Source organism: Procambarus clarkii, chromosome 79 (genome assembly GCF_040958095.1).
Source record: "Procambarus clarkii isolate CNS0578487 chromosome 79, FALCON_Pclarkii_2.0, whole genome shotgun sequence".
NCBI classification, from domain to species: Eukaryota; Metazoa; Arthropoda; class Malacostraca; order Decapoda; family Cambaridae; genus Procambarus; species Procambarus clarkii.
In genome coordinates, this window is record NC_091228.1 from 7,103,436 (window position 1) to 7,127,866 (window position 24,431).

General features: G+C 36.1%; 1 long non-coding RNA gene across 1 annotated transcript in view; it reads left to right on the plus strand.

Moving 5' to 3' along the window:
- Nucleotides 1-24,431, plus strand: part of LOC138357580 (uncharacterized) — a 42,131-nt gene extending 17,700 nt beyond the window's left edge. Inside the window, exons 2-5 of the long non-coding RNA XR_011225071.1 lie at nt 18,421-18,492; nt 18,713-18,809; nt 19,154-19,260; nt 21,041-24,431. This is a non-coding gene — a long non-coding RNA (uncharacterized lncRNA). The remainder of the gene's footprint in view (nt 1-18,420; nt 18,493-18,712; nt 18,810-19,153; nt 19,261-21,040) is intronic.

Here is a 24,431-nt window from a genome sequence, read left to right on the forward strand (position 1 = left end):
GTGTGGCAGAAAATGTATGCTCTCAAAGTGAGTATTCCGTTTTCTTGCTTAGAGATTATTTTGAATGGTAAATTTATGGCCATTTGTATGGTACTTATAATGGCATATGTATTGCACTTATAATGCAAATGTATGGTACTTATAATAGCATATGTATGATAATTATATGGTTTATGTATGGTACATATAATAGCATATGTATGGTACTAATAAAGATAAAGTTCGGTACTTTTAAACATATACGTATGGTACTTATATGGGTATATGTATGGTACTTATATGGTATATATATGGTACTTAAATTGACATATGTATGGCACTTATGTAAGGTACATTTAAAGATATGTATGGTACTTATAAAGACATATGTCTGATATTTATAACGGCATATCTATGGTACTTATAAAGGCATATGTATGATACTTATAAATGCATATGTATGGTACTTAAAACGGCACATGGATTATACTTATATGGGCATATATATGGCATTTACACGAGCATATGTATGGTACTTATAAGGCCATGTAAAAGGTACATATATTGGCATGTGTATGGTACTTATATGGGCATGTGTATGGTACTTATATGGTCCTCCTAATGTTTCCCAACGTCAAGAAAACGGTAAACTGTAAGTGTCCTATCCTAACCTACCAGAGGACCAAACTCAGAAAACGGGACAGTACGTCACTTTGTCGAGGAGCATACATTTTCTGCCACACAGCCGTTTGCCAGGAAAGAATCGCAGCCCGGGTCAAATCGTCATTTTTCTCAAAACTCAAAATCAAAACCAGCCATAGAATCGTTTTGAAAATGGTACCATTGTGTTTACCACAGCAATTTACATTTCTTTCTGTAAAGGCTTTCTTTGCTAATTTTCAATATCAAGGCCCAAACACCCATATTTACCGAGATACAGCCATCTCAATATCAGATATATCATTTTGTTTTCTCAACAAATTATTATGGAAATGAGTTGAAAAACACGTAATAATAATTATAAACAGCTAAATAAAAAATGGGTAATGAAAATAAAGTAATTTCTATATTATTCGTTTGCTTAGAGATTATTTTGAATGTTAAATTTATGGCCATTTGTATGGTACTTGTAATGGCATATGTATTGCACTTATAGTGGCAAATGTATGGTACTTATAATAGCATATGTATGGTAATTATATGGTGTATGTATGGTACATATAATAGCATATGTATTGTACTAATAAAGATATAAGTACGGTACTTTTAAACATATACGAATGGTACTTATATGGGTATATGTATGGTACTTATATGGGTATATATATGGTACTTAAATTGACATATGTATGGCACTTATGTAAGGTACATTTAAAGATATGTATGGTACTTATAAAGACATATGTCTGATATTTATAACGGCATATCTATGGTACTTATAAAGGCATATGTATGATACTTATAAATGCATATGTATGGTACTTAAAACGGCACATGGATTATACTTATATGGGCATATATATGGCATTTACACGAGCATATGTATGGTACTTATAAGGCCATGTAAAAGGTACATATGTTGGCATGTGTATGGTACTTATATGGCCATGTGTATGGTACTTATATGGTCCTCCTAATGTTTCCCAACGTCAAGAAAACGGTAAATTGTAAGTGTCCTATCCTATCCTACCAGTGAACCAAACTCAGAAAACGGGACAGTACGTCACATTGTCGAGGAGCATACATTTTCTGCCACACAGCCGTTTGCCTGGAAAGAATCGCAGCCCGGGCGAAATCGTCATTTTTCTCAAAACTCAAAATCAAAACCAGCCATAGAATCGTTTTGAAAATGGTACCATTGTGTTTACCACAGCAATTTACATTTCTTTCTGTAAAGGCTTTCTTTGCTAATTTTCAATATCAAGGCCCAAACACCCATATTTACCGAGATACAGCCATCTCAAATATCAGATATATCATCGTGTTTTCTCAACAAATTATTAGAGAAAATGAGTTGAAAAACATGTAATAATAATTATAAACAGCTAAATAAAAAATGGGTATTGAAAATAAAGAAATTTCTATATTATTCCTTTGTTTAGAGATTATTTTGAATGGTAAATTTATGGCCATTTGTATGGTACTTATAATGGCATATGTATTGCACTTATAATGGCAAATGTATGGTACTTATAATAGCATATGTATGGTAATTATAAGGTGTATGTATGGTACATATAATAGCATATGTATTGTACTAATAAAGATATAAGTACGGTACTTTTAAACATATACGTATGGTACTTATATGGGTATATGTATGGTACTTATATGGGTATATATATGGTACTTAAATTGACATATGTATGGCACTTATGTAAGGTACATTTAAAGATATGTATGGTACTTATAAAGACATATGTCTGATATTTATAACGGCATATCTATGGTACTTATAAAGGCATATGTATGATACTTATAAATGCATATGTATGGTACTTAAAACGGCACATGGATTATACTTATATGGGCAAATATATGGCATTTACACGAGCATATGTATGGTACTTATAAGGCCATGTAAAAGGTACATATGTTGGCATGTGTATGGTACTTATATGGTCCTCCTAATGTTTCCCAACGTCAAGAAAACGGTAAATTGTAAGTGTCCTATCCTAACCTACCAGAGGACCAAACTCAGAAAACGGGACAGTACGTCACTTTGTCGAGGAGCATACATTTTCTGCCACACAGCCGTTTGCCAGGAAAGAATCGCAGCCCGGGCGAAATCGTCATTTTTCTCAAAACTCAAAATCAAAACCAGCCATAGAATCGTTTTGAAAATGGTACCATTGTGTTTACCACAGCAATTTACATTTCTTTCTGTAAAGGCTTTCTTTGCTAATTTTCAATATCAAGGCCCAAACACCCATATTTACCGAGATACAGCCATCTCAAATATCAGATATATCATCGTGTTTTCTCAACAAATTATTAGAGAAAATGAGTTGAAAAACATGTAATAATAATTATAAACAGCTAAATAAAAAATGGGTATTGAAAATAAAGAAATTTCTATATTATTCCTTTGTTTAAAGATTATTTTGAATGGTAAATTTATGGCCATTTGTATGGTACTTATAATGGCATATGTATTGCACTTATAATGGCAAATGTATGGTACTTATAATAGCATATGTATGGTAATTATAAGGTGTATGTATGGTACATATAATAGCATATGTATTGTACTAATAAAGATATAAGTACGGTACTTTTAAACATATACGTAGGGTACTTATATGGGTATATGTATGGTACTTATATGGGTATATATATGGTACTTAAATTGACATATGTATGGCACTTATGAAAGGTACATTTAAAGATATGTATGGTACTTATAAAGACATATGTCTGATATTTATAACGGCATATCTATGGTACTTATAAAGGCATATGTATGATACTTATAAATGCATATGTATGGTACTTAAAACGGCACATGGATTATACTTATATGGGCATATATATGGCATTTACACAAGCATATGTATGGTACTTATGAGGCCATGTAAAAGGTACATATGTTGGCATGTGTATGGTACTTATATGGGCATGTGTATGGTACTTATATGGTCCTCCTAATGTTTCCCAACGTCAAGAAAACGGTAAACTGTAAGTGTCCTATCCTAACCTACCAGAGGACCAAACTCAGAAAACGGGACAGTACGTCACTTTGTCGAGGAGCATACATTTTCTGCCACACAGCCGTTTGCCAGGAAAGAATCGCAGCCCGGGCGAAATCGTCATTTTTCTCAAAACTCAAAATCAAAACCAGCTATAGAATCGTTTTGAAAATGGTACCATTGTGTTTACCACAGCAATTTACATTTCTTTCTGAAAAGGCTTTCTTTGCTAATTTTCAATATCAAGGCCCAAACACCCATATTTACCGAGATACAGCCATCTCAAATATCAGATATATCATCGTGTTTTCTCAACAAATTATTAGGGAAAATGAGTTGAAAAACACGTAATAATAATTATAAACAGCTAAATAAAAAATGGGTAATGAAAATAAAGTAATTTCTATATTATTCCTTTGATTAGAGATTATTTTGAATTGTAAATTTATGGCCATTTGTATGGTACTTATAATGGCATATGTATTGCACTTATAATGGCAAATGTATGGTACTTATAATAGCATATGTATGGTAATTATATGGTGTATGTATGGTATATATAATAGCATATGTATTGTACTAATAAATATATAAGTACGGTACTTTTAAACATATACGTATGGTACTTATATGGGTATATGTATGGTACTTATATGGGTATATATATGGTACTTAAATTGACATATGTATGGCACTTATGTAAGGTACATTTAAAGATATGTATGGTACTTATAAAGACATATGTCTGATATTTATAACGGCATATCTATGGTACTTATAAAGGCATATTATGATACTTATAAATGCATATGTATGGTACTTAAAACGGCACATGGATTATACTTATATGGGCATATATATGGCATTTACACGAGCATATGTATGGTACTTATAAGGCCATGTAAAAGGTACATATATTGGCATGTGTATGGTACTTATATGGGCATGTGTATGGTACTGGTACTTATATGGTCCTCCTAATGTTTCCCAACGTCAAGAAAACGGTAAATTGTAAGTGTCCTATCCTATCCTACCAGAGGACCAAACTCAGAAAACGGGACAGTACGTCACATTGTCGAGGAGCATACATTTTCTGCCACACAGCCGTTTGCCAGGAAAGAATCGCAGCCCGGGCGAAATCGTCATTTTTCTCAAAACTCAAAATCAAAACCAGCCATAGAATCGTTTTGAAAATGGTACCATTGTGTTTACCACAGCAATTTACATTTCTTTCTGTAAAGGCTTTCTTTGCTAATTTTCAATATCAAGGCCCAAACACCCATATTTACCGAGATACAGCCATCTCAAATATCAGATATATCATCGTGTTTTCTCAACAAATTATTAGAGAAAATGAGTTGAAAAACATGTAATAATAATTATAAACAGCTAAATAAAAAATGGGTATTGAAAATAAAGAAATTTCTATATTATTCCTTTGTTTAAAGATTATTTTGAATGGTAAATTTATGGCCATTTGTATGGTACTTATAATGGCATATGTATTGCACTTATAATGGCAAATGTATGGTACTTATAATAGCATATGTATGGTAATTATAAGGTGTATGTATGGTACATATAATAGCATATGTATTGTACTAATAAAGATATAAGTACGGTACTTTTAAACATATACGTAGGGTACTTATATGGGTATATGTATGGTACTTATATGGGTATATATATGGTACTTAAATTGACATATGTATGGCACTTATGAAAGGTACATTTAAAGATATGTATGGTACTTATAAAGACATATGTCTGATATTTATAACGGCATATCTATGGTACTTATAAAGGCATATGTATGATACTTATAAATGCATATGTATGGTACTTAAAACGGCACATGGATTATACTTATATGGGCATATATATGGCATTTACACAAGCATATGTATGGTACTTATGAGGCCATGTAAAAGGTACATATGTTGGCATGTGTATGGTACTTATATGGGCATGTGTATGGTACTTATATGGTCCTCCTAATGTTTCCCAACGTCAAGAAAACGGTAAACTGTAAGTGTCCTATCCTAACCTACCAGAGGACCAAACTCAGAAAACGGGACAGTACGTCACTTTGTCGAGGAGCATACATTTTCTGCCACACAGCCGTTTGCCAGGAAAGAATCGCAGCCCGGGCGAAATCGTCATTTTTCTCAAAACTCAAAATCAAAACCAGCCATAGAATCGTTTTGAAAATGGTACCATTGTGTTTACCACAGCAATTTACATTTCTTTCTGTAAAGGCTTTCTTTGCTAATTTTCAATATCAAGGCCCAAACACCCATATTTACCGAGATACAGCCATCTCAAATATCAGATATATCATCGTGTTTTCTCAACAAATTATTAGGGAAAATGAGTTGAAAAACACGTAATAATAATTATAAACAGCTAAATAAAAAATGGGTAATGAAAATAAAGTAATTTCTATATTATTCCTTTGATTAGAGATTATTTTGAATTGTAAATTTATGGCCATTTGTATGGTACTTATAATGGCATATGTATTGCACTTATAATGGCAAATGTATGGTACTTATAATAGCATATGTATGGTAATTATATGGTGTATGTATGGTATATATAATAGCATATGTATTGTACTAATAAATATATAAGTACGGTACTTTTAAACATATACGTATGGTACTTATATGGGTATATGTATGGTACTTATATGGGTATATATATGGTACTTAAATTGACATATGTATGGCACTTATGTAAGGTACATTTAAAGATATGTATGGTACTTATAAAGACATATGTCTGATATTTATAACGGCATATCTATGGTACTTATAAAGGCATATTATGATACTTATAAATGCATATGTATGGTACTTAAAACGGCACATGGATTATACTTATATGGGCATATATATGGCATTTACACGAGCATATGTATGGTACTTATAAGGCCATGTAAAAGGTACATATATTGGCATGTGTATGGTACTTATATGGGCATGTGTATGGTACTGGTACTTATATGGTCCTCCTAATGTTTCCCAACGTCAAGAAAACGGTAAATTGTAAGTGTCCTATCCTATCCTACCAGAGGACCAAACTCAGAAAACGGGACAGTACGTCACATTGTCGAGGAGCATACATTTTCTGCCACACAGCCGTTTGCCAGGAAAGAATCGCAGCCCGGGCGAAATCGTCATTTTTCTCAAAACTCAAAATCAAAACCAGCCATAGAATCGTTTTGAAAATGGTACCATTGTGTTTACCACAGCAATTTACATTTCTTTCTATAAAGGCTTTCTTTGCTAATTTTCAATATCAAGGCCCAAACACCCATATTTACCGAGATACAGCCATCTCAAATATCAGATATATCATCGTGTTTTCTCAACAAATTATTAGGGAAAATGAGTTGAAAAACACGTAATAATAATTATAAACAGCTAAATAAAAAATGGGTAATGAAAATAAAGTAATTTCTATATTATTCCTTTGCTTAGAGATTATTTTGAATGGTAAATTTATGGCCATTTGTATGGTACTTATAATGGCATGTGTATTGCACTTATAATGGCAAATGTATGGTACTTATAATAGCATATGTATGGTAATTATATGGTGTATGTATGGTACATATAATAGCATATGTATTGTACTAATAAATATATAAGTACGGTACTTTTAAACATATACGTATGGTACTTATATGGGTATATGTATGGTACTTATATGGGTATATATATGGTACGTAAATTGACATATGTATGGCACCTATGTAAGGTACATTTAAAGATATGTATGGTACTTATAAAGACATATGTCTGATATTTATAACGGCATATCTATGGTACTTATAAAGGCATATGTATGATACTTATAAATGCATATGTATGGTACTTAAAACGACACATGGATTATACTTATATGGGCATATATATGGCATTTACACGAGCATATGTATGGTACTTATAAGGCCATGTAAAAGGTACATATATTGGCATGTGTATGGTACTTATATGGGCAGGTGTATGGTACTTATATGGTCCTCCTAATGTTTCCCAACGTCAAGAAAACGGTAAATTGTAAGTGTCCTATCCTAACCTACCAGAGGACCAAACTCAGAAAACGGGACAGTACGTCACTTTGTCGAGGAGCATACATTTTCGGCCACACAGCCGTTTGCCAGGAAAGAATCGCAGCCCGGGCGAAATCGTCATTTTTCTCAAAACTCAAAATCAAAACCAGCCATAGAATCGTTTTGAAAATGGTACCATTGTGTTTACCACAGCAATTTTCATTTGTTTCTGTAAAGGCTTTCTTTGCTAATTTTCAATATCAAGGCCCAAACACCCATATTTACCGAGATACAGCCATCTCAAATATCAGATATATTATCGTGTTTTCTCAACAAATTGTTAGGGAAAATGAGTTGAAAAACACGTAATAATAATTATAAGCAGCTAAATAAAAAATGGTTAATGAAAATAAAGTAATTTCTATATTATTCCTTTGCTTAGAGATTATTTTGAATGGTAAATTTATGGCCATTTGTATGGTACTTATAATGGCAAATGTATTGCACTTATAATGGTAAATGTATGGTACTTATAATAGCATATGTATGGTAATTATATGGTGTATGTATGGTACATATAATAGCATATGTATTGTACTAATAAAGATATAAGTACGGTACTTTTAAACATATACGTATGGTACTTATATGGGTATATGTATGGTACTTATATGGGTATATATATGGTACTTAAATTGACATATGTATGGCACTTATGTAAGGTACATTTAAAGATATGTATGGTACTTATAAAGACATATGTCTGATATTTATAACGGCATATCTATGGTACTTATAAAGGCATATGTATGATACTTATAAATGCATATGTATGGTACTTAAAACGGCACATGGATTATACTTATATGGGCATATATATGGCATTTACACGAGCATATGTATGGTACTTATAAGGCCATGTAAAAGGTACATATGTTGGCATGTGTATGGTACTTATATGGGCATGTGTATGGTACTTATATGGTCCTCCTAATGTTTCCCAACGTCAAGAAAACGGTAAATTGTAAGTGTCCTATCCTAACCTACCAGAGGACCAAAGTCAGAAAACGGGACAGTACGTCACTTTGTCGAGGAGCATACATTTTCTGCCACACAGCCGTTTGCCAGGAAAGAATCGCAGCCCGGGCGAAATCGTCATTTTTCTCAAAACTCAAAATCAAAACCAGCCATAGAATCGTTTTGAAAATGGTACCATTGTGTTTACCACAGCAATTTACATTTCTTTCTGTAAAGGCTTTCTTTGCTAATTTTCAATATCGAGGCCAAAACACCCATATTTACCGAGATACAGCCATCTCAAATATCAGATATATCATCGTGTTTTCTCAACAAATTATTAGGGAAAATGAGTTGAAAAACACGTAATAATAATTATAAACAGCTAAATAAAAAATGGGTAATGAAAATAAAGTAATTTCTATATTATTCCTTTGCTTAGAGATTATTTTGAATGGTAAATTTATGGCCATTTGTATGGTACTTATAATGGCATGTGTATTGCACTTATAATGGCAAATGTATGGTACTTATAATAGCATATGTATGGTAATTATATGGTGTATGTATGGTACATATAATAGCATATGTATTGTACTAATAAATATATAAGTACGGTACTTTTAAACATATACGTATGGTACTTATATGGGTATATGTATGGTACTTATATGGGTATATATATGGTACGTAAATTGACATATGTATGGCACCTATGTAAGGTACATTTAAAGATATGTATGGTACTTATAAAGACATATGTCTGATATTTATAACGGCATATCTATGGTACTTATAAAGGCATATGTATGATACTTATAAATGCATATGTATGGTACTTAAAACTACACATGGATTATACTTATATGGGCATATATATGGCATTTACACGAGCATATGTATGGTACTTATAAGGCCATGTAAAAGGTACATATATTGGCATGTGTATGGTACTTATATGGGCAGGTGTATGGTACTTATATGGTCCTCCTAATGTTTCCCAACGTCAAGAAAACGGTAAATTGTAAGTGTCCTATCCTAACCTACCAGAGGACCAAACTCAGAAAACGGGACAGTACGTCACTTTGTCGAGGAGCATACATTTTCGGCCACACAGCCGTTTGCCAGGAAAGAATCGCAGCCCGGGCGAAATCGTCATTTTTCTCAAAACTCAAAATCAAAACCAGCCATAGAATCGTTTTGAAAATGGTACCATTGTGTTTACCACAGCAATTTACATTTCTTTCTGTAAAGGCTTTCTTTGCTAATTTTCAATATCGAGGCCCAAACACCCATATTTACCGAGATACAGCCATCTCAAATATCAGATATATCATCGTGTTTTCTCAACAAATTATTAGGGAAAATGAGTTGAAAAACACGTAATAATAATTATAAACAGCTAAATAAAAAATGGGTAATGAAAATAAAGTAATTTCTATATTATTCCTTTGCTTAGAGATTATTTTGAATGGTAAATTTATGGCCATTTGTATGGTACTTATAATGGCATATGTATTGCACTTATAATGGCAAATGTATGGTACTTATAATAGCATATGTATGGTAATTATATGGTGTATGTATGGTACATATAGTAGCATATGTATTGTACAAATAAATATATACGTACGGTACTTTTAAACATATACGTATGGTACTTATATGGGTATATGTATGGTACTTATATGAGTATATATATGGTACTTAAATTGACATATGTATGGCAATTATGTAAGGTACATTTAAAGATATGTATGGTACTTATAAAGACATATGTCTGATATTTATAACGGCATATCTATGGTACTTATAAAGGCATATGTATGTTACTTATAAATGCATATGTATGGTACTTAAATCGGCACATGGATTATACTTATATGGGCATATATATGGCATTTACATGAGCATATGTATGGTACTTATGAGGCCATGTAAAAGGTACATATATTGGCATGTGTATGGTACTTATATGGGCATGTGTTTGGTACTTATATGGTCCTCCTAATGTTTCCCAACGTCAAGAAAACGGTAAATTGTAAGTGTCCTATCCTAACCTACCAGAGGACCAAACTCAGAAAACGGGACAGTACGTCACTTTGTCGAGGAGCATACATTTTCTGCCACACAGCCGTTTGCCAGGAAAGAATCGCAGCCCGGGCGAAATCGTCATTTTTCTCAAAACTCAAAATCAAAACCAGCCATAGAATCGTTTTGAAAATGGTACCATTGTGTTTACCACAGCAATTTTCATTTGTTTCTGTAAAGGCTTTCTTTGCTAATTTTCAATATCAAGGCCCAAACACCCATATTTACCGAGATACAGCCATCTCAAATATCAGATATATCATCGTGTTTTCTCAACAAATTGTTAGGGAAAATGAGTTGAAAAACACGTAATAATAATTATAAACAGCTAAATAAAAAATGGTTAATGAAAATAAAGTAATTTCTATATTATTCCTTTGCTTAGAGATTATTTTGAATGGTAAATTTATGGCCATTTGTATGGTACTTATAATGGCAAATGTATTGCACTTATAATGGTAAATGTATGGTACTTATAATAGCATATGTATGGTAATTATATGGTGTATGTATGGTACATATAATAGCATATGTATTGTACTAATAAAGATATAAGTACGGTACTTTTAAACATATACGTATGGTACTTATATGGGTATATGTATGGTACTTATATGGGTATATATATGGTACTTAAATTGACATATGTATGGCACTTATGTAAGGTACATTTAAAGATATGTATGGTACTTATAAAGACATATGTCTGATATTTATAACGGCATATCTATGGTACTTATAAAGGCATATGTATGATACTTATAAATGCATATGTATGGTACTTAAAACGGCACATGGATTATACTTATATGGGCATATATATGGCATTTACACGAGCATATGTATGGTACTTATAAGGCCATGTAAAAGGTACATATGTTGGCATGTGTATGGTACTTATATGGGCATGTGTATGGTACTTATATGGTCCTCCTAATGTTTCCCAACGTCAAGAAAACGGTAAATTGTAAGTGTCCTATCCTAACCTACCAGAGGACCAAACTCAGAAAACGGGACAGTACGTCACTTTGTCGTGGAGCATACATTTTCTGCCACACAGCCGTTTGCCAGGAAAGAATCGCAGCCCGGGCGAAATCGTCATTTTTCTCAAAACTCAAAATCAAAACCAGCCATAGAATCGTTTTGAAAATGGTACCATTGTGTTTACCACAGCAATTTACATTTCTTTCTGTAAAGGCTTTCTTTGCTAATTTTCAATATCAAGGCCCAAACACCCATATTTACCGAGATACAGCCATCTCAAATATCAGATATATCATCGTGTTTTCTCAACAAATTATTAGAGAAAATGAGTTGAAAAACATGTAATAATAATTATAAACAGCTAAATAAAAAATGGGTAATGAAAATAAAGTAATTTCTATATTATTCCTTTGCTTAGAGATTATTTTGAATGGTAAATTTATGGCCATTTGTATGGTACTTATAATGGCATATGTATTGCACTTATAATGGCAAATGTATCGTACTTATAATAGCATATGTATGGTAATTATATGGTGTATGTATGGTACATATAATAGCATATGTATTGTACTAATAAAAATATAAGTACGGTACTTTTAAACATATACGTATGGTACTTATATGGGTATATGTATGGTACTTATATGGGTATATATATGGTACTTAAATTGACATATGTATGGAACTTATGTAAGGTACATTTAAAGATATGTATGGTACTTATTAAGACATATGTCTGATATTTATAACGGCATATCTATGGTACTTATAAAGGCATATGTATGATACTTATAAATGCATATGTATGGTACTTAAAACGGCACATGGATTATACTTATATGGGCATATATATGGCATTTACACGAGCATATGTATGGTACTTGTCAGGCCATGTAAAAGGTACATATGTTGGCATGTGTATGGTACTTATATGGGCATGTGTATGGTACTTATATGGTCCTCCTAATGTTTCCCAACGTCAAGAAAACGGTAAATTGTAAGTGTCCTATCCTAACCTACCAGAGGACCAAACTCAGAAAACGGGACAGTACGTCACTTTGTCGAGGAGCATACATTTTCTGCCACACAGCCGTTTGCCAGGAAAGAATCGCAGCCCGGGCGAAATCGTCATTTTTCTCAAAACTCAAAATCAAAACCAGCCATAGAATCGTTTGAAAATGGTACCATTGTGTTTACCACAGCAATTTACATTTCTTTCTATAAAGGCTTTCTTTGCTAATTTTCAATATCAAGGCCCAAACACCCATATTTACCGAGATACAGCCATCTCAAATATCAGATATATCATCGTGTTTTCTCAACAAATTATTAGAGAAAATGAGTTGAAAAACATGTAATAATAATTATAAACAGCTAAATAAAAAATGGGTAATGAAAATAAAGAAATTTCTATATTATTCCTTTGCTTAGAGATTATTTTGAATGGTAAATTTATGGCCATTTGTATGGTACTTATAATGGCAAATGTATGGTACTTATAATAGCATATGTATAGTAATTATATGGTGTATGTATGGTACATATAATAGCATATGTATTGTACTAATAAATATATAAGTACGGTACTTTTAAACATATACGTATGGTACTTATATGGGTATATGTATGGTACTTATATGGGTATATATATGGTACTTAAATTGACATATGTATGGCACTTATGTAAAGTACATTTAAAGATATGTATGGTACTTATAAAGACATATGTCTGATATTTATAACGGCATATCTATGGTACTTATAAAGGCATATGTATGATACTTATAAATGCATATGTATGGTACTTAAAACGGCACATGGATTATACTTATATGGGCATAGCATATATATGGCATTTACACGAGCATATGTATGGTACTTATAAGGCCATGTAAAAGGTACATATGTTGGCATGTGTATGGTACTTATATGGGCATGTGTATGGTACTTATATGGTCCTCCTAATGTTTCCCAACGTCAAGAAAACGGTAAATTGTAAGTGTCCTATCCTAACCTACCAGAGGACCAAACTCAGAAAACGGGACAGTACGTCACTTTGTCGAGGAGCATACATTTTCTGCCACACAGCCGTTTGCCAGGAAAGAATCGCAGCCCGGGCGAAATCGTCATTTTTCTCAAAACTCAAAATCAAAACCAGCCATAGAATCGTTTTGAAAATGGTACCATTGTGTTTACCACAGCAATTTACATTTCTTTCTATAAAGGCTTTCTTTGCTAATTTTCAATATCAAGGCCCAAACACCCATATTTACCGAGATACAGCCATCTCAAATATCAGATATATCATCGTGTTTTCTCAACAAATTATTAGAGAAAATGAGTTGAAAAACATGTAATAATAATTATAAACAGCTAAATAAAAAATGGGTAATGAAAATAAAGAAATTTCTATATTATTCCTTTGCTTAGAGATTATTTTGAATGGTAAATTTATGGCCATTTGTATGGTACTTATAATGGCAAATGTATGGTACTTATAATAGCATATGTATAGTAATTATATGGTGTATGTATGGTACATATAATAGCATATGTATTGTACTAATAAATATATAAGTACGGTACTTTTAAACATATACGTATGGTACTTATATGGGTATATGTATGGTACTTATATGGGTATATATATGGTACTTAAATTGACATATGTATGGCACTTATGTAAAGTACATTTAAAGATATGTATGGTACTTATAAAGACATATGTCTGATATTTATAACGGCATATCTATGGTACTTATAAAGGCATATGTATGATACTTATAAATGCATATGTATGGTACTTAAAACGGCACATGGATTATACTTATATGGGCATAGCATATATATGGCATTTACACGAGCATATGTATGGTACTTATAAGGCCATGTAAAAGGTACATATGTTGGCATGTGTATGGTACTTATATGGGCATGTGTATGGTACTTATATGGTCCTCCTAATGTTTCCCAACGTCAAGAAAACGGTAAATTGTAAGTGTCCTATCCTAACCTACCAGAGGACCAAACTCAGAAAACGGGACAGTACGTCACTTTGTCGAGGAGCATACATTTTCTGCCACACAGCCGTTTGCCAGGAAAGAATCGCAGCCCGGGCGAAATCGTCATTTTTCTCAAAACTCAAAATCAAAACCAGCCATAGAATCGTTTTGAAAATGGTACCATTGTGTTTACCACAGCAATTTACATTTCTTTCTGTAAAGGCTTTCTTTGTTAATTTTCAATATCAAGGCCCAAACACCCATATTTACCGAGATACAGCCATCTCAAATATCAGATATATCATCGTGTTTTCTCAACAAATTATTAGAGAAAATGAGTTGAAAAACATGTAATAATAATTATAAACAGCTAAATAAAAAATGGGTAATGAAAATAAAGTAATTTCTATATTATTCGTTTGCTTAGAGATTATTTTGAATGTTAAATTTATGGCCATTTGTATGGTACTTATAATGGCATATGTATTGCACTTATAATGGCAAATGTATGGTACTTATAATAGCATATGTATGGTAATTATATGGTGTATGTATGGTACATATAATAGCATATGTATTGTACTAATAAATATATAAGTACGGTACTTTTAAACATATACGTATGGTACTTATATGGGTATATGTATGGTACTTATATGGGTATATATATGGTACTTAAATTGACATATGTATGGCACTTATGTAAGGTACATTTAAAGATATGTATGGTACTTATAAAGACATATGTCTGATATTTATAACGGCATATCTATGGTACTTATAAAGGCTTATTATGATACTTATAAATGCATATGTATGGTACTTAAAACGGCACATGGATTATACTTATATGGGCATATATATGGCATTTACACGAGCATATGTATGGTACTTATAAGGCCATGTAAAAGGTACATATATTGGCATGTGTATGGTACTTATATGGGCATGTGTATGGTACTTATATGGTCCTCCTAATGTTTCCCAACGTCAAGAAAACGGTAAATTGTAAGTGTCCTATCCTAACCTACCAGAGGACCAAACTCAGAAAACGGGACAGTACGTCACTTTGTCGAGGAGCATACATTTTCTGCCACACAGCCGTTTGCCAGGAAAGAATCGCAGCCCGGGCGAAATCGTCATTTTTCTCAAAGGTACATATAGGTAACAGGGGCATAGGGTGAAAGAAACTCTGCCCATTGTTTCTCGCCGGCGCCTGGGATCGAACCCAGGACCACAGGATCACAAGTCCAGCGTGCTGTCCGCTCGGCCGACTGGCTCCTGAAAGACCAGAGAGAGAGAGAGAGAGAGAGAGAGAGAGAGAGAGAGAGAGAGAGAGAGAGAGAGAGAGAGAGAGAGAGAGAGAGAGAGAGAGAGAGAGAGAGACTAATTAACACATGCATACAGAACACTGCTGTTAGACATGTGTTGGAGAGTCTGGAGACACTATAATTAACCTGGAAACCGAAGTAATTGAGAAAGTTAATTATATAACCATCTATGATACCGTTTGTGCTTGAGCGAGTATTGACATGTTAACAGGTTAAGACTCCGCACGATTCAGTGTTAGTTGTCCTGAAGACGCAGGAGTTGTGGGTAAACAGAAAATAAAATATGTTTGTGTGTGTGCTGTAAAGCTGCTGAACTGAAGAGCAGCCAAGAGAGCACTGTGTGGATCTCTCAAAGGGAAGGTGAGACCGGAATAGGGTTTGAAATTGAAATTGAAATAAGTTTATTGAGGTAAAATACACACAAAGGGATGAGGTAGCTCAAGCTATTCTCACCCCATTCAGTACAACGTGTTAATACATACATAGACACACATCACAAATAAACATATTACCAAACATTCTGAGAAAAAAATAGGGTTGTGGAGTGGATAGAAATATCTGGTCCTGCACCCCGGTGACGCCCCAACCAACACAGCTGAAAAAAATATATGAATTGACAGTCTTTCGGTCTGTTTTGGACCATTATGAAGAGTGTGTGTGTGTGGTGCAGTACTGACCGAAACGTCGTTAATTCTGTTATTTTCAGATGCGTCAATATTGATCCCAAGAGGCGCGTGACATGCTATAATGATCCCAATTAACGTTTCCCAATTTATAGGACAATCAGCAGCTTCTACACCTATTCCCTCTCAATTATTAAATCACACAGTGTCAACCAACAGTGAACCTGATGAGGCTATTTGTCTATTTAATAGGTCCAAAATGGGTTAATGTCAGCCGACTGGGTATGACAGGTCGATTATTGTTAATCCTAGGTGACGTGATGACAGTCATACCTTGACCTCCTGTCACTAACGTGACATAGGAATGAAGGGAGGATTCTCCAGCCGCTTATGATCGAGTCGTAGTCATCATACTGTGGCGAAGAATGTCATTAAGTCATACTCCTGAGATGTCCTGTACTTATACAATAGATTTTACCTACCATCGTACACACTCACGCGAGAGCCATCACCCGGGAGCTAAACCTCAACCTGCATATAACTAGAACATACTCAGTCTCGTACATTATTTAGCGTGACTAATGGTCTTCTCATTTGTCCACGACGAGATTAATAACAATTGGAACCTAATTGACAACTTCATTTTAACCCCTCCCCCCCAAACCCCCCTTGCATGAAAACCTGTTTTCATGGCTCTCTAAATTCCTCAGTAATTACATTTCGCTCTATTGAACCAACTACCCGGGGACTAGGTTAACATATCCGGAATCAAATATTCAGTTTTCCTACTCTGGGGGTTTTAACAATTCGAGACAATTGAGGAAAATACAACCTGTCCCACGCGATCTATTTATCATGGGGGGATAATGAGCTGTATTTGTCCATTAATGGCAAGGCACAGATTATATGCAAGTCCGGCCCATTAGCGTGTGTTCCGCCCCCATTCACATGGGGGTCTCTATTTTTGGAGTGTTGTTGTTGGTTTTTGCCTGTGCTCTTTGGTGGTGGTGTGGTGGTGGTGGGTTGTGAGTGTAGTGGTAGTGGTGGTGATAGTGGTGTGTGGTGGTGGTGTGTGGTGGTGGTGGGTTGTGAGTGTAGTGGTAGTGGTGGTGATAGTGGTGTGTGGTGGTGGTGTGTGGTGGTTGTGGGTTGTGAGTGTAGTGGTAGTGGTGGTGATAGTGGTGTGTGGTGGTGGTGTGTGGTGGTTGTGGGTTGTGAGTGTAGTGGTAGTGGTGGTGATAGTATTATGATAGTGGTGGTGTGGTGAGTGTGTAGTGGTGTGTGGTGATGTGGTATGTGACGGTCGTATGGTGTGTGGTGTGGTGAACCATTGTGTTATGCATGGTAGTGTACTTACCTGTCAATGCTTATATGATCAGTAACTACAGGAAACTGAAGTCAAAGTCCTTATGCCTCAACTACAAGCCTCGTAACTTGTATCATAATTTAACTATTCTGACGCTCAAAGTCTTTGTCGAACCTGGGCTGAAAATTGACTGAAGTGGCTTCCACAACATTCCACAAGTGTCTTGCATTCCACTGATTATAGAGTGTAAGAGTAAGTTGTTACATGTTAGAGTGACATAAGGTAACGATGACTTCCGTTAGAACCTAATAACGCAATATTGAACCCTGTTACAGTGCGAGCGTTGGTGACAACGGTGCTGGCGTTGGTGGTACTGTTGGCTGTTGTTAGCAACGTCGACAGCCAAAGTGAGGAAGTATACTTTACTCTTAAACATATCATACAACTCTCAGAGTAGATACACTTGTTACACCTCTCAGTGTGTGTATATATATCCACTGTCATTAATAATTCTATGTCCAGATATTATTGTTTTAGATTTAGCTACTCAGAATAAAATGTCCATGTAGCACGGGCTATGGTGAGCCCGTGATATCCAGAGTAGTAATGGCGTGATATCTCTTTCAGACACTCTATCCCAATGTCTGCTGCCACCCGACACAGGACTTTGCCGAGCTGCCTTTCCAATGTTTTACTATGATAGTCAAACTCGTTCATGTCGCAAGTAGGTCTCTCTCCCTCATTATATATATATATATATATATATATATATATATATATATATATATATATATATATATATAAAGTCCCCCTTATTTTCTGTTATTTGGCATGTTGATAGTGATATATAATATAGTAGATGTGAATAATACTGATGGGTATAATGAGTTAATGCATGACGATATGATTAATGTCAGGTTTATTAATATGGATTAGGATGATAAGAGTCATGTTATCAATGACGACGCTGTCAATGATGATTACGATAATATATCTCTTAGCAACATTCATTTATGTTTTGTCCCTTCTGTCTGGAGATGAAGTGATGATTTGTCCTCCTCCTCCCAGGTTCACGTACGGAGGTTGCATGGGCAACGCCAATAGATTTTCTTCCTTAAAGGAGTGTAGAAAAACTTGTTTGCAGCGTCAGAATAGTAAACACCTGCAGTACTAAGGTGAGTCGAAGACAGTCATCTGGAGTACTTAGGTGAGTCGAAGACAGTCATCTGGAGTACTTAGGTGAGTCGAAGACAGTCAGCTGGAGTACTTAGGTGAGTCGAAGACAATCAGCTGGAGTACTATGATAGGACAAAGACAACCATCTGAAGTACTATGATAACCAGGTGCAGTGGGTTGTTTTTATCTCAGAATGAAGGAAGAACGAGGGAAGTGTAGATCAGATCATGTCAGTAGACCAGCTTACCTTAGCTTTTGTTATCGTACCTCGCTATCTAGAGTGTTTTACATTATTGTTCTTGTGGGTTTTGTTATAGGTAAAATCCCTCTCAACTCTATAAGGTTTTGCTACACGCTCAAGGGAGTCCAGCTTCAACGCTACAGGGCTTGCTATGCGTTTAGGGGAGTCCAGCTTCAACGCTACAGGGCTTGCTATGCGTTTAGGGGAGTCTAGCTTCAACGCTACAGGGCTTGCTACACGTTTAGGGGAGTCCAGTTTCAACGCTAAAGGGCTTGCTATGCGTTTAGGGGAGTCCAGTGTCAACACTACAGGGCTTGCTATACGTTTAGGGGAGTCCAGCTTCAACACTACAGGGCTTGCTTTGCGTTTAGGGGAGTCTAGCTTCAACGCTACAAGGCTTGATATGCGTTTAGGGGAGTCTAGCTTCAACGCTACAGGGCTTGCTACACGTTTAGGGGAGTCCAGCTTCAACGCTACAAGGCTTGCTATGCGTTTAGGGGAGTCCAGCTTCAACGCTACAGGGCTTGCTATGCGTTTAGGGGAGTCTAGCTTCAACGCTACAAGGCTTGCTACACGTTTAGGGGAGTCCAGCTTCAACGCTACAGGACTTGCTACACGTTTAGGGGAGTCCAGCTTCAACGCTACATGGCTTGCTACGCGTTTAGGCAAATCTAGCTTCAACGCTACAGGGCTTGCTATGCGTTTAGCCATTATCTATCTTGATTAAGTTCTGCTTACATATGGCACGTAAATTTCATTACTGTCTGCCCTCTCTATCCATATATATATCTGTCTGTTTTTCGTTTTTTTCAATCTCTGTCTCTGTCTGCATCTCTCTCTCTCTCCCTCAAAGCTAGCCCATCATTTCAGTATCACTTTTGATAGAATATGTTGTACAGTTTGGATCTATGTATGCATCAGTTAATCCTTTCATATGTGACGAGTTTGCCTAGAAAATAGTTTTTCTCTATTTTGTGATAGCAAGTAAGGACAACTTTATTGCATTTCACTGATCCTTATATTCTCCTGTGACTTTAGATTTGGGAAAATGGTGGTTAATAGTATACTATCACTTAGTAGTGATAGTATACGATATGCTATCTAGTAAATAGTAATGCAATTTAGGTATTTAAAGGCGGTATATTGATAATATGTTTCTTTACCATATTCTATGTATCGTAGTGGCTTCTTATACATGTATTCTATGTATGTTTCTTCTAATATACACTTACATTGTAAAGTATACATTTGTGTCCCCTTGTTCTGCTTCTTTTTTTCCTTGTAACGAGGGCGTGAGTGTGTGTGTGTGTGTGTGTGTGTGTGTGTGTGTGTGTCATTACTGTGCTTGTTACGCTTGTAAGGTCACGCGTTACTCCTTTAACCTGCTCAACAATCACTTGGTTAATACAATGACTCTCTTCCTGCGTGGAACTGATTCTTTCTCGCAGTAAATACTCGTTTAGTAAATCAATCTTGTTTCTTATTTAAGATGTTATTTAAGATGTTATTTACTATAGTATCTTATTTCTCCCTCTCAGAGCACTGGAGATGAAGGGAGATGCAGCATCACTGCTATTAAGAGCTTGATCTCCCCCCATATCATGATGCTCACTATCACGACCCACCACCACCAGGACTCACCATCACTACGACCTACTACCACGACGACCCACCACCACCACGACCCACCGCCACGACCCAAAACCACCAGGACCTACCATCACCAGTACCTACCACCACCACGACCCACCACCAGTACCTACCACCACCACGACCCACCACCACCACGACCCACCACCACCACGACCCACCACCAGTACCTACCACCGCCACGACCCAAAACCACCAGGACCTACCATCACCAGTACCTACCACCACCACGACCCACCACCAGTACCTACCACCACCACGACCCACCACCACCACCCAGCACCACGACCCACCACCTGGTCCTGACTCACCTGAATGATGAAGAAACTTCCTGCTTCTTGCCCCAAAAATTCACCACGAAATAAAACAATTACTCATCGAGAGAAAAAAAAGAGAAAGTTGTTGAGAAAGTTATTCCAGACTTTAGGCTGATAAATCCTTAGAAATTTAGCGGATCCGGATCCGGAAATAAATCCACCAGCTGGAGATGAAGAGAGAGCATCACTAATCGCTTGATAATCCCCCTTATCACATGGAAAAATAAGTGAAAGTAGCGACGTTTCAGTCCATCCTGATCCCTTAACAAGTCATGAGAATTAGTGCTAAAGGGTGATAAAAGGACTGAAACGTCTGTCACTCATTTCTATTCACATATGTAGGGTTTGCTGACTGTCATGTTATTGTGGGTTATTACGTGAATGACTGAAAGAATAGTAGGGCAGGTAACATCCACTACGGGCTCACCATAGCCCGTGCTACTTGGAACTTCTTGTTCCAAGTAGCGAATCTTTAACAACAACAACAAGTAGGGCAGAAGGAAGGTATCGTTGATTGTCAGGATATTGTAACACTGTACATAACTACGGTCACTTCTAACTGTACACTAACTGTACTCACCTAATTGTATTCACCTAATTGTGCTTGCGGGGGGTTGAGTTTTTTTTCTTTGGTCCCGCCTCTCAACTGTCAATCAACTGGTATACAGATTCCTGAGCCTACTGGGCTCTATCATATCTACATTTAAAACTGTGTATGGAGTCCACCACATCATTTCCTAGTGCATTTCATTTATTAACTACTCTGACACTGAAACAATTCTTTCTAACGTCTCTGTGGCTCATCTGGGCACTAAGTTTCCACCTGTGTCTCCTTGTTCGTGTCCCACCCGTGCTGAAGACTTTGTCCACCCTGTCAGTTCTCCTGAGAATTTTGTAGGTGGTTATCATGTCTCCCCTTACTCTTCTGTTTTCCAGGGACGTGAGGTTCAGCTCCTTTAGCCTTTCCTCGTAGCTCATTCCTGTCAGTTCCGGGACGAGCCTGGTGGCATACCACTGAATCTTCTCTAACTTTGTCTTGTGTGTGTACTCACCTATTTGTGCTTGTAGGATCGAGCATTGACTCTTGGATCCCGCCTTTCTAGCCATCGGTTGTTTACAGCAATGATTCCTGTTCCATTTCCCTATCATATCTAGTCTTAAAATTATGAATAGAGTTTGCTTCCACAATCAATTCCTTAAGTGCATTCCATTTTTCCACTACCCGCACGCTAATAGAATACTTCCTAACATCTGTGTGTGTGTGTGTGTGTGTGTGTGTGTGTGTGTGTGTGTGTGTGTGTGTGTGTGTGTGTGTGTGTGTGTGTGTGTGTACTCACCTAGCTGGCGAGTGTGTGTGTGTGTGTGTGTGTGTGTTTCTGTGTGTAATTACCTAAGTGTAGTTACAGGATGAGTGCTACACTCGTGGTGTCCCGTCTTCCCAGAACTCTTTATCGTATAACACTGTGAAACTACAGACGGTTTGGCCTCCACCACCTTCCCACTTGTTCCAACCGTCTACCACTCTTATTGCAAATTAATACAGACCACACTAGCAGGCACTAGATGACCCATTCTCTTGATTTGCCTCAACGTTCAAAAGGCAAAGTGCTAACCTAACCTAAATAGAAACGCATGAACAACCCATACCACCCACCTAACCTAACCTTCATATCCCCAGAAAACGCGGATATTTGTGAATCGCTGCTATTCATAGGCATTTGTCAAGATATCCTGTTACTTTACAGCAATTTCGATTTCTTTCTAACATCAGTGACCCGTGTCAGAAAGACTTTGAAACGTACACAAAATAAATTATTACCAACATTTTTTCGGTTGAATATCGTTATGGAACATCTGGCAGGAGAATGTTATAACGAAATTTCACCCAAGTGAATGATAAGATCTTTGGTCTAAGGGCGTCATTCTGACTGAACCCAAGAAAGGAAATAGGTAGTTGAATGAAATATTTGATCATCCTTCCCAAAGACCCCCACACAACGGAGGGAATGTTTGAAGGGTCCAGCAAGGGTTTAAGAGTATATTGAGCTGGGGGAAGGTAGGTGCTCTGCACTGAGAAGTAATTCCATGGGAGAGGTAGCGGGCCCTCAGAGCTATAGTGGAGGAATGCTGGGGAACTGGCTAGTGGTTGGTGTGAAGAGAGAGAGAGAGAGAGAGAGAGAGAGAGAGAGAGAGAGAGAGAGAGAGAGAGAGAGAGAGAGAGAGAGAGAGAGAGAGAGAGAGAGAGAGAAGAGAGAGAGAGAGAGAGAGAGAGAGAGAGAGAGAGAGAGAGAGAGAGAGATGTAGCTGTGGCTGTACATGAGGCTCTGTGCAACTGAGAGGGTGTGACCACCTACTGTGGCTCTGGAAGGCACCCATATATTGATAAAAATACTGGTGTTATAAAAAGAGAAAAAAGAAAAGAAAAAAGAAAATGAATCGTGTGTGTGTACACACCTATTTGTACTCACACTATTTGTGCCTGCAGGATTGAGCATTGACTCTTTGATCTAAATCTTGGTCTTGGATCGTGTGTGTGTGTGTGTGTGTGTGTGTGTGTGTGTGTGTGTGTGTGTGTGTGTGTGTGTGTGTGTGCACGTGTGTATCTACTCACGCATATATGAGTACACACTGAGCCCTGCTTTTTGCAGTCACCTGATGCCTATATCAAGTCCCCATATCAGAGTTAGACATCTTAATTAGTTCCTTAGTAAGACTTTCAAACTACAGAAACTAATACCAGATAACACAGGTCGACAGCCAAAATGCTTTTAAAATAATCGAGGTCAATCTTGACTAATTCCGAGTCGCCGAGAACGGAAATTATGTATAAAGTTGATGAATTCTTAATTATAATCTTCACCCCCAAGACGTCGTAAGTCTTAAAGATTTTGTGGCGTCGTAATGGGTGTATTTTGCCATCAACTCCATTGGATTTAGCAGCTCAAATAAAAATACAAGAATT